Source organism: Eulemur rufifrons, chromosome 30 (assembly GCF_041146395.1).
Source record: "Eulemur rufifrons isolate Redbay chromosome 30, OSU_ERuf_1, whole genome shotgun sequence".
Taxonomy (NCBI): Eukaryota; Metazoa; Chordata; class Mammalia; order Primates; family Lemuridae; genus Eulemur; species Eulemur rufifrons.
The window spans coordinates 43,782,657-43,795,668 of NC_091012.1; the positions used below are offsets into that span (position 1 = coordinate 43,782,657).

Below are 13,012 nucleotides of genomic sequence, written 5' to 3' on the forward strand. Positions count from 1 at the left end.
GGGTAGACCTACATCATAGTCTGATAGCTTTCCCAGACTCCTCCACTTCCCCATCTTCCCTCAAAATCTCCTGCACATCTCATCAAGGACCCAAACTAACAGAGAGAGAAATCTCACTTAGTGTACTCACTATTAAAGCTCTGGTCCTGCATTTTGCAGAGCCAGAAATTCAAGTCTAATAATTTGCCAACAGCTGCTAAAGGTCGTGTGAGCTAGTTCCTACTGAACTTACAACAGACTGGCAGATAAAAGCAAGCTAAGACTCAAAATGAGAAGGAACTACCCAGCAGACCAGGGAGATGGGTAATGGAGCTAACAAAGTCTCTCATCCCAGAAGGAGTGGCTAATGAACAGTGGACTACACCTAGAAGGTAGCCTGGTATGTCTGGAACACAAAAAGGAAGCTGAATAGCCAAAAGGTGGAAACAAACCACATATACAATGGGATACTATATAGCTATGAAAATGAATGAAGTACTGATACATGCTATACTGTAAATGGACCTCAAAAACATTATCTTCAAACAACCCCATTACAAACTGGGCAAAAAAACATGAACAGAAAGAAGCTTTAAAAAGAAGACAGAAAAAAGGCCAATGAACACATGAAACAATGCTTAATGTCATCAACCATCAGGGAAATGCAAATTAAAACCACAATGAGATATCACCTTACCCAAGTTAGAATGGCTTTTAATCAAAAGTCCAAAAACAACAGACGCTGGCATGGATGCAGAGAGAAAGGGATCCTTATACACGGTTGGTGGGACTGCAAAATCAGTACAACCTCTATGGAAAACAGTATGGAGATTCCTCAAAGAACTAAAAGCAGACTTACCATTCGATCCAGAGATCCCACTACTGGGTATTTACCCAAAGGAAGTCATTTTATCAAAAAAATACCTGCACCCAAATGTTTACTGCAACACAATTCGCAATTGCAAAGATGTGGAATCAACCCAAACGCCCATCAATTCATGAGTGGATTAACAAAATGTGGTATACGTATACCATGGAGTACTACTCAGCCATGAAGAAGGATGACTTAATGCCTTTTGCAACAATATGGGTGGAACTGGAGACCATTTTTCTAAGTGAAGCATGTCAAGAGTGGAAAAACAAACACCACACGTACTCACTATTACATTGGAACTAACTGATGAGCGCACATGTGCACAGAGGGAAGTGTAACTCAATGGAAATCAAAGCGGGGGAGGGAGGAGGAGGGGATAGCTGAAAACCTACCTGACAGGTACAATGAACACTATCTGGGTGACAGGCACACTTCTAACCCTGACTCAAGCATTACAAAAGTGATCCCTGTAACCAGAAACATTTGTACCCCCATCATACTTTGAAATTTAAAAAAATTACACTAAGTTAAAGAAGCCAGACACAAAAGGCCATGACTGTATGATGCCACTTACTTGAAATTCCCAGAACAGGCAAATCCACAAACATAAAGCAGACTGGTGGTTGCCAGGGACAGGGGACCGGGAGGGGAGGCTGGGGAGTGGGGCCAGATGGAGAGTTAAGTTACTGCTTAATGGGTCCAGGGTTTCATCTGGGGATGAGGAAAAGGTTTGGGAACTAGACAGAGGTGACGGTTACACAACACTGTGAATGTACCAAATGCCAGTGTATTGTCCCCTTTAAAATGGTTACTTTTATGTTATGTGAATTTTACCTCGACATAAATAAATGAATAAATTGCAAATAAAAATGTGGAAAGAGACATATCAACTAAAAAGGATTTTAAAAAGTGAGAAAGACATTTAAACAAATTTTAACACAGGGTTTAGGCAGGTAGCTGGCTGATTTTAAGAATCCTTTCACATCCACAGCGAGCTGTCCAAAGCTAACAGACCACACTTCTCACTGTACACTTCTACCTGCCAACTGGAAAGGTCCTACGATGCTGGTTCTTCAACATCTATTAATAGCAGGAAGACTAGGCTTCTAGAGTTGTCTGGTATTTGCCCTTTCCTGGCAATTTCATCTTAAATTGGGGTCTGTGGGTCCAAGGGTCTACATGAACCAAAATTCAGGACACGCATTCGGTTAAGTACCAAGTATATTCTCAGGGACAATGAACTGAGGATATGTGGCTGCTGAAACGACAGCCCTCCCGATGACTCCAACATTCAAGGGATTAAAAGAATTCAGCCCCAGAGGTTTTATATACAAAACTAGCAACAATACAACTGAATTGGACTGCATTTTAAAAACACACTTCATTTCCAAATCCACTGAGCAGCTCAACAGGCTTCAGTGACGCCTGCGGTCCCTGGGATTGGAGGAGTCCCGCTCCCGGGAGCGCCGGGCCCTTTTATGCCTGTGGGATTTGTCAGGGCTCCTACTTCTACTTCTATGACTACGCGCTTCAGAACGCCCATTGTTCCGGCTAGAATGTGTGTCTGAGCTTCGCCCTCTGTCCCTACCCCTGTTCTTTTCTTCTCTTGCCTCCCTCCTGCTTGAGGACTTGTGCTCATGTTTGGGTTTCTCCTTCTTCGGCTCCCTCTCCAGGTCCTCTGCTCCACCACGGCAGGCGGTCCTGGCCTCAGGGGAGCCCGAGTAGCCCTTCCGGCCCTCCCTGGACTCTGGCTTCTGAACTCGCTCTGCATTCTTGCTGCTGTGCTTCTTAGGGCCAGGGCCATCCTTCTCCTTTATTGCCTTGCTTCTGGGTGATGAAGAGGAGGGCGGCTGCTCTGCCTGTACTCCCTGGGCAGGCTTCTCCTTTTCTTTCTTTCTTTTCTTTTTTTCCTTTTGTTCTGGACGAAAGAAGGGGGCGGGGCAAACAATAAGAAAGGGAAAAAATAAAGAACTCCTTCAATAAAAGTGCCATTCTTCTCTGACTACATTACTGTACGACAGCGGTTATAGTTCAAAATATTCACATGCTAGGAGGTGGAGAGTGTGCACAAGGAAAACATCCTTGGAAGCAGCGTGAAGCAGTCATAGTCCAGCCTTCCACAAAAGTGCCTCCGAGAAGCCAGCTTGGATGCCTGTCACCCTTCAAATGTCAAGCTGTTGTACAAGGCAACTGCCACCCTGAATTATCACTTTAAAGACATGATCTCCAAATACAGTCACATTCTGAGGTACTGGGTGCTAAGACTTCAACATACCGACTTGGGGGCACACAGCTCTGCCCATAACTCTAGCCTTCCACTGACACCTCCCCTTTTCCTGATTAGAATAAGGTGCCCCACGCCTTCCCTTTTCACACATAACAGTTGACTATCAACTGTCAGTGAACGCTAGCAAGACCATATACTAAAACCACCCAGAATCTTCTCTTGGGTCTCAACGCTTTACCTTTTTTGTGTTTTTTGGTGGGTCTGTCATCCTCAGAGCCCTCAGACAAACTCGGTGAGGGGGTACGAGGCCCACAGCCCTTCTCTTGGAGCTCTCTGGTCACATCATCCAGTTCTTCTGAGTCCTCAGGAGCCCGATAGTTAGATACATGATCCACTCGGATAGTTCGCCCTTTAATCTAAGCAGACAGGAAACACAGCCTTCATACCAAACTATCTGAACCCAAGCTACAGAGAACCATGGCTTGAACCACATCCATTACCTTCCTGTTAACACTATCACTGAAGCAGACCCGCCCAGCTGCCCTGTCACAGCACGGAGGTCTAGACAGTGATACACTCAGCCCTTAGGCAAGCCAGCCGGGGGCCTGGGGCAGCTGGAGCCCCTGGGGCAGTTGTACTACCAGCCTCCCTAGTTTCCCTCAGGTGCCATACAAATAGCCCCATGTTCTACGTGTGCCATGAAGTGAAAAAAGACAGGGAAGCACTGCCCCAAAGCACAAGCATCAGGGAAAGTGTGAGAATTAAATGCACAATGAATTAGCCCAAATCTGTAACATTAGTTTACAGTGAAACATTCCCTGGGAAAGCTTGGCAACTAGAAGGAATTCTTAATATCTAGCTTAATGCTACCCCGCGTTCTCAGCACGGTAATTAGGAAGAGGCAAAGTCGGACCAATAATCGGGAGGGAGGATGGAATGGAGAAAGGACCACTTTCTTTGTTCTTAAGCCCTCACACCTTGCTCTATCCCCACCATAATGGAACCGGCTCACTCTGATTCTTGTGCTATGACTCACAACTGTCCATGTGAACAACAACAAACACTTGCAATAAAAACACTGTATTTTCAGGAAGATACAGGCTTACTCCATAGGAAATGCCATCCAAAATTCAAAAAATTTGGCTTGCATGGTTTCAACACAAGATCAGATTTTTATTCTTACCTTGAAGCCTGAGCAGCTTCCGTCACCTATCCTATTCCCCATATCGAAACATTTTTTCAAACCTTCCTTTTACAGTGACTCCCTCCGGCTGTTGGCGCTCTTAAAAATCAAGCCTAGAACCTGCTCCACCCTGTTCTATAATCTCTGGCTGTTCTATACTGGTGTCCTCAGTGACAAACTCTCCAGGTCAAGAGTTACCCTCACCCTATGACCATGTTCATTTCAAATGCAGCATTTTCCTCAATGCGTACGGGGACCCCTGGACCATGAAGGCATCACCACCATGAGCTTCAGGGGACAGAGAAATCTTGGATCTAGGCCGATGGACAAGATTTGGAGAGGCAGAGAGGACTGCAGTAATCATTGCCGTTTACTGAGCACTTACTATGTGCCAAGCACTGTGCTCTGCCACTGCACACATTATCTCAATTACTACTGCTAATTCTGTACTTGTCATTGTCTCTATGGGTGGTGGCAGGGTGACCACTGGGTGACCTCCCGGGGCTGCCTAGAGGGCCATCCGCCCCTCCCTCAGGCCCCTTGGCCGCCTGGGTTTCTCCCGTGTGCTCTTCCTGACCGTGTGGCAAGCGCACTTGTCAACCCACTGCAGGGAGGAGGCCTCAGAGCCCGAGCACAAGCCTGACTTGCCCTGTCTCCTTCTCTCAGCTCAGTGCCTCATAAGGGTGGGGAGAGGGACAGAGGACAGAAAATTTCAGAATGAGTTACTTTTGTAAAATTTGCCATCAGATTTTAAGGAGAGGATTCCCAGGGCCCAATATGCTAGGTCACTGGAGACACATGACAGATATACATGGCTATGTCTTGGGTTTTGAGGCCATGACGAAGCCCGAATCCCCTGACACAGAACGATACCGAAGAGCAGTGTTTGCTAGTGTCTTGTTGTCCAGTGCGCCAGAGATGAGTGGAGGGCGAGGAAGGAAAGGTGAAAAACAGAGACCCGGATGGGGAGCAGGCCTGGTACACATGCTCCTGGAGAGATGGTTTGCTAACAGATGAGGGTAAAAAACAAGTCCTGACGGGGCCGTGAGCGAAAAGAATTATTTCCTGGGATTCCTTCCTGGCCAGTATGTCTCCACACCTCTGCAGCCCTCAGAACACACACAAGCTAACCAGTACTGTCCCTATGCTGGTGGGGACCAGGTAGAAAACAAAACCTGACTCTACACATGGAAAGAGTCCAGCCAAATCCTGCTTAATAAGCACACTCACCTTGATCCCATTAAAATTGTCAACGGCCAGAATTGTGCTCCTCTGGTCTTCATAGCAGAGGAAACAGAATCCTTTGGATTTCCCAGTCTTCTTGTCCCGTACGAGATTAATGTTAACAATCTCCCCATACCTATTTATTTCATAAAACAGTAAGACACTATTGCCTTAAAATGCAAAAACTTGCAGATCGGGTGATAAATCAAAATTCAAATAATATAATCTGTACAGGAGACACATCTAGAACAAGATGACATAGAAATGTGGAAAATTAAAAGGCAGACAAGAAAAGGAACATCTAATTAAAAAAAAACAGGTGGCAATATCAACATCACAGACAAATTCAAGGCTGAAATAAAAACATTAAATAGGACTAAGAAAGTTATTTTACACTGAAAGAGGTCCTAATACATAACAAAGGTCTAAGTCATGTAACTTTATGCATCAATTAAGAAATCAAAAATTTAATTAAAAAACTATTAGAAATACAAAGAAAAACTAAAAGAGAAAGTTATGAGAGAATTTAATACATCATTTTGAACTTTATAACAAAGCTGACAGAAATAAAACCAGAGGAATTAATCATATATGATTATGTGATATAAATATAAACATATTACTATAATTATATTAATAAATATTAATGCCAGACTCTTAGATACACAGATATCTTTGAATCCTACATGATGACAATTTATTTTGAAGAATTCATGAAACATGTATTAAAATTCACTATAGATTAGGCCTCAAAGTAAACCTCAGTAAACTCCAAAAAACAGACCACGTTCTCCAATCACAATGTTATCAAGCTGGAAATAATATTTTAAACAAAAAGCACCCTACTTAAACTTGAAACCTACTTTCCTAACAACTGCATTAAAGAGAACATGAAACAGAACAAAGAAAAAAATCAACGGCAGACTATTTTCAAAATAACAAAAGTGAGACGAACACATACTGAAACTTAAGAAATATGGAGAAAGCCATACTAAGGAAAATTTGTAACCTGAAGAATTTTATTGTTAAAAAAAGGAGTATAAGAGAAGAAAGAGAAACCTAATGAAAGCAAACAGGAGTTCATAGAGATAAAACCAGAAATTAAATAGAAAAAAGTCTACTCGTTATAAAAACATAAATTCAAATAAGTTAAAGCTTTATAAGTTAAAAACAAAGTCATAAAAATAAAATAGAAATCGATAGATACATTACATGATCACATACATACACCTCAGCCTGAAATCTAGCATCTTACTTAACGAGAAACACTAGAGGTGATTCTACTGAGGTTGGAACTATTTAACACTGTATTGAAGGTACAGGCCAATGTAATTAGACAAAACATACAAGAAATGAAAAAGTAAAACTACCTCTGTTCGCAGATTATATATGATAGTATCTATAGAAAACCTAAGAGAATCAATGATAAACACTGATTAAAAACAAACTATGACAATTCAGTAAAGCCATGGGATATAAAGTTAAAAATCAATCACCCTCTTACATACAAAAAATAATCAGAAGAAATACTGGAAGGGAAATCCCATTTCTAATAAAACAAAAAAGATAAAATATTTGGAAATATACTTAACAAGTAATGTGTTACTACAAAGCCTATATCAAGAAAACTTTTAAAAATCTCCTAAAAAGTCACAAACATAGATTTGAACAAATATAAAGGCATCCATCCCGTTCTTAGACAGGATGACTCAATATCATAAAGATATCAAAATTTTCTCTCAAGTTAATATATAAATTCAATGTGATCCCAATAAAAATATAAGTTCTCTTTTTCCTAGAGCTGGGTAAGTTACTTCTAAAAATCTTATGGGAAAAAAAATGAACACGTAATAGCTAGGAAAACCAAAAAAAAAAAAAAACAATGAGAGGAAGTAACTCTACCAGATGTTAAACATACTGAAAAGCTTCTATGAGTAACCAGTGTGGCAAATGAATAGACAGACCAACAGAACAGAATATAGAAAGCTGAGAAAGAGACTCAAGTATATGTGAAAAAATTAGGATATGATAAGGGCGACATCCCAATCTGATGACGAAAATATGGACTTTTTTATAAATGGTGTTGGGACAACTCGGTAGCCATTTGAAAAAACATAAAACTGGATCCAAACCACACACTGTACAATAGAATAAACTCTAACTGGAATGGAAACTTCAATGTACAAAATTGAAACCATACAAGCACTAGAATAGAACACAGATGGGTAAGTGGGGAGAAATACGTTCTACTTATGACTCAAAAATCCAGAAGCAATAAAAAAGACTGATAAATTTAACTATATAAATATAAAATACTGAAGGGGGACACTATACAGGGAAAGGATGAGGGATTTATTGGGGGATGATGGAACTGTTCTGCATTCTAATTATGAGGGTGATTATATTAAACTCATAGGGCTATACACTCCACCCCAAAAGTCAATTTTACCATATATTAATTTAAACATATAAATGAATGAATGCATAAATATAAACTGATTTTGCTTAGCAAAAACATTGAAATAAGCAAAGTTCAAAGACAAATGACAAAAAGATAACAGAAAATATAATTTCTAATTATAAGTAATTAAGTTATCCATAAAAAAAATTTATAACTTATATTACAAATAAAGAACTAGAAAACATTTTTTTTCTTTTGTCATAAAGGACATTATCAAGACAACTGATGAAGCTGAGTAAAGTCTACAGGTTACATAATAATACTGTATCAGTGGTGATTCACTGAATTGGATCACTTTACTGAGGTTAAAAAAGAGAATGTCCTTATTTTGGGGAAATACATATTGAAGAATTTACGGATAAATAGACATTATGTCCGCAACTGACAAATGGCTCAGAAAAAAATTATAATATGTATATATACACAGAGAGAGAAATAATAACAACAAATGTGGTAAAATGCTAACATCTGGGGAATCTAGCTGAAATAGATACAGGTATTCTTTTTTGGATACAGGTATTCTTTATACTATTTTTTAACCTTCCTGTTTTAAGCCTAAAATTATTTCAAAATTAAAATTAGAAAAATAATATAGCATCTGAGTTGAAGGGACTCCTATTGAACTTCAAATAGGGACAACTTGAGCATCAAGAAAGAATAATGATAAGACATTAAATCAAGTTAAAAAAAATCCATAGTCCTAGTTGAGCATCCCTAATCCAGAAACCTGAAATCCAAAACTTTTCAAGTGCTGACATGAGGCCATAAGTAGAAAATTCTACACCTGATACCTCTGCTTTCTGATAGTTAAATGTATGCAAACTTTGTTTCATACCCAAAATTATTAAAAATATTGCATAAAATTACACTCAGGCTATGTGCATTAGGTGTATGTGAAACAGAAATGAATTTCATGTAGAGACTTGGGTCCCATCTCCAATACACCTCATATGTATGTGCAAATATCCAAAATCCGTAAAATAAAACACAAAAACACAAAATCTTGAAACACTTCTAGTCCTAAGCATTTCAGATAAGAGATACTCGATCTGCAATACAATACATGACTAAGTGTGGTAGCAAAGAGTTAAATAAAATCCTTCATACACAAAGGGCTCACGTAAAATCAACAAAAAACAAGGAACACACCATTAGAAAAAAACTGGCAAAGGATATGAATAAACAATTTACAAAGAAAAACAAAGAATGTTGGGCTGCAAATTTATGAACAGATGTTCAACCTTACTGATGATGAAATAAAGGTAAAGTAAAATAACGATAAGAAACTTATTTGGCAAATATTTTTTTCCACCCTCCGGGAATATGAGTTTTTTTTTCTAACCATTATTGATCAGGATTCAGAAAAACAGACTTTCTAGTGAGTAGAAATTGGTACAACCTTTCCAGAGAGCAATTTGGCAATGTTTACAAAACATCTTAACAATGCTAACATACTGATCCATATCCCTTTTTCTCTAAGGAAACCATCAGGGATGCATACAAAGATTTATACACTACGACGTACACTGCAGTATAATTTATAATAGCAAATCATTGGAAATAATGCCCAATATTTTAAAAAAACAATAACAAAGAAATATACCAAACTGTTAAGACTTTCCTTAAGGGTATATTCTATTTTTTTCCTTTGTATCTTTTTTTGCCAAATGTTCTATCATGACTGTACATTACCTTCATAATGAGAAAACAAAGCATGTTTTCGAAATCCACTGTTATCCATGGCAAAGGCAATCTTCATGGGGAGCAATGTGTGTAGCCAGAATAGAAAATGAGAATGAACACACACACTAACTGATCATCACTGCATGCAAGTAAAACTAAAACAGCTCTAACATGGAAGGCTAGATCAGGCAGAGGTATCACAAAGGGGTGGAAATTATACGCTGCACCTGCTGTGAACTTTCTGACAGTCAGAAGTTACAGGACGCGGCCTTTGTCCCTGCCAGGGCCCTCTGCCACAGCCCTCTGCTCCCGTGTATCCCGTGTATTGCCCAGTTCCTTTCCTATGGCCTTCTGCCCCATAAGCTGCCCAACCACTCAGCCAGTGCCATCTGCCTATGGATAGCCCAACCATCCTGCCACGGCAATCCCCCTCCAGGGTATGCTACCTGTGCTTACTTCGCTAGCCCCTTTTGCCATGCTCCTCTGCCTGTACATGCTGTCCAACTTCTCTGCTCCTGAGGGCTACAAAACCCAAAGGAACTGGCCCCCTACTCCTGGAAGCTGCCGAGGTCCTCTTAGCCTGTGGACTGTCTAACCACCCTGTTTAGCTCTGGGCTTGTGTGTCAGCTGCCCAGCCTTTCTCCTACCAGCTGCTACTACCAGTGTGAGCTGCCAACACCCTCTCCCACCAAGTGCTGCTGCTATCAGCCCATAGCAAAAATGAAGAATATACAGGTCTCCTATTCATTCCTGTTCCTCAGCGGTCTGTGATGCTCAGCCTCTGGGTAAAGAGATTGGCTCTGCTCACTAACCTTACACTCATCTAGAAACAAACAAAGCAAACTACCACCTAACCCTTCTGTCTTTGCCCCCAGTTCCCCTGTGCTTTGCCCCAATCCTACATTGCCACACATAGGAGGGCCCAAAAACATCCTGTGATCAGGGGTTACCTCTAGTTTGCAGGAGCCCAAGGAGGTGGCCCAACATGGTACCTTCCTGAGAGTTCCAGTCTCTTCCAGTATAGGCCCAGGATGAACAAGCCTCAGTGAAAAAACAATAGAAAGAGCTCTATCCAGGACAATACAAGAGGTTCTAGATCACCATTATTGTTTGTAGCTGAGTGGAATTCCATGGTATACATATGCCGCATTTTATTGATCCACTCATGTATTGATGGGCACTTGTTGTTTCCGCATCTTTGCAATTGTGAGTTGTGCTGCTATAAACATTCTAGTGAAGATGTCAAAAAACCCCAAAAAACCAACAATAGAAAGAGACCAGAATCCCCAAGACAGCTTTCCAAATTATCCGACTTCTGGGATCTTCCACATGGGAGTTTTCTAGAACCATGTCCTGGGACTGACCTAGACTAGAGCAGAAGCTCCAGCCCTCCCCATGTAGGGATGCCATTTAGCATAGAATTAAAATAAATGACTTTTGTGACGCCACAAAATACATCATGGAAGCAAACTACTCTGTTGACTCAGAAGGCAGGAAATGAAAGAGGACTTACTGTGAGAAAACACAGATGATGTCCCCTTCAGTCAGTTCATAAGGAAGCCCTCCTAGAAAAGAAAATCATATTTCAGTTCAACAAACATTGGCCAAGCATCTACTAGGTACCATGCACTAGGCCAGACACGGCAGGTGCAAAGAATAAGCCACAGGGAAATCACAGTCTGATGCAATGACAGAAGCACCAGTAGCACAGAAAAAGGATTAACTTTTTGAGTGCAAAGCTCAGGGGAACACCACTAACCAAACTAATCTGATCACTCAGTCTTCCTCACACCCAAAATCCTATGGACAAAGCAGAAAGTTTCCATCACAAAATTCTGCTTCCAAAAATATACCTTGAACTCATCTGCTCATTAGCCACACAAACTGCTACAACACAAAAGTGGTTTAAATATGTCATTATTAACCCCATCTACATATAGACTAAGGTTTATGAAGACACTGTTAAACATGTCATAGGGAATAATTTCTCCTCCAAATGTTTCTTTCCTTGTGTGTAAAATGGGGATACTAGTACTTACCTCACAGCATTGTTATAAGAATTAAATAAAACAATGTCTATTAAGTGCTTAGCACAATGTCTGGTACAATAATCTCTTTGAAGGGTCAAACTGTGGAATTGCTGGTTATGACACAAAGTGAATACGGTCATGGTCAGAAAGCAGGAGCTAATGAGAGAAGGAAAGTGAATTCTGAGGGAAGCAGAATGGGGGAGGGAGGTTAGTAGTAATATGGGGTAGTGGCTAAGATCATGAGTTCTAGAATCCCACAGTTCTGGATGTTGCACTTACTAGCTGTGTGACCTTAAGGAAGTCCCTGAACTTCTCTCCACCTCAGTTTCCTCAGCTGTATAATGAGTGTGTGTGTGTGTGTGTGTGTGAGAGAGAGAGAGAGAGAGAGACAGACAGACAGAGAGGTAACAGTGGTCTGTGAGGCTTAGCACGGCAAAAGACAAACAGTAACTGTCATGAGCACTGATTTGGCACGGAGAACAAACTAGAAAAGGGGGCGAAGAGAGGTATAGAACACGGAGTCACCGGCAGACAGCACATGGATATAAAAGCGGACAATGAATGTGGAGGGGAGAGCAGGGGGGGAATGGTGGGGAGCAGGCCAGGAGAGAATGGGCCCAGCACTCACTACAGGAGAAAGATGTGGACCTCACCCAGGAAGATCCAGGCGCTGTCCTTGTAGTCCGAGTGCCAGGACACCTTATCCGCCACCCCAAGCTGGATCTCTCGCTCATTCAGCTCGTTGATCAGCTTCACCTTAGTTAAAGGGCTGCACCGGGGCAGGGGAGAGGGCGGAAAAGCGGACAAGTGCGGCCCGGCCTGAGCTGAGGGAGAGCCAAACTAGAGGACTAGCTCTTCTAGTCTCCGCGCCTCCCCCGCCCGTCGCCCCGGCAGACGCTCTACCATCCCAGCCCCAGTGAGCCACTCTCGGTTGCCCGCTCCCACTCCCTCACACGGAAACTGAGGCCTTACTTCATCTCAGCGGGTTCGCGGTGGGCACCAACTCCTCAGCTTCCGGACGAGGCTGCACGACGCATGCGCGGCCCAGGCGCTGCGCGCCCATTGGGGTCGGTGAGCTTGCGCCGGAAGAGCTCGGCCGCGCCGGCTTGGCGCCTGCGCATTAGCGCAGAAGCGGTTTTCGGCCTCCGTGCGTTTCCCTTTTAGGAAGACAGCTGTTCTCTGTTGTCTCCCAGCTCCTCTCTGAAATGAGGCAGGGGTAAGAGCCCGGTCCGTTACAGGACCCCTAGCTACTGGACGATGCCTGGCACTGATTGGGTTAGCTGTAAATGTTTGCTGAATGAAGACTGAACAAGGTGTGCCTGACGTGGCCACTGTAGTTCAGCCCTGGCTC

At 41.9% G+C, this 13,012-nt stretch overlaps 1 pseudogene; it reads right to left on the bottom strand.

Moving 5' to 3' along the window:
- Positions 1-2,056: 2,056 nt before the first annotated feature.
- On the bottom strand, positions 2,057-12,689 carry LOC138377862 (RNA-binding motif protein, X-linked 2-like; annotated as a pseudogene).
- Between the last annotated feature and the right edge of the window lie 323 nt (positions 12,690-13,012).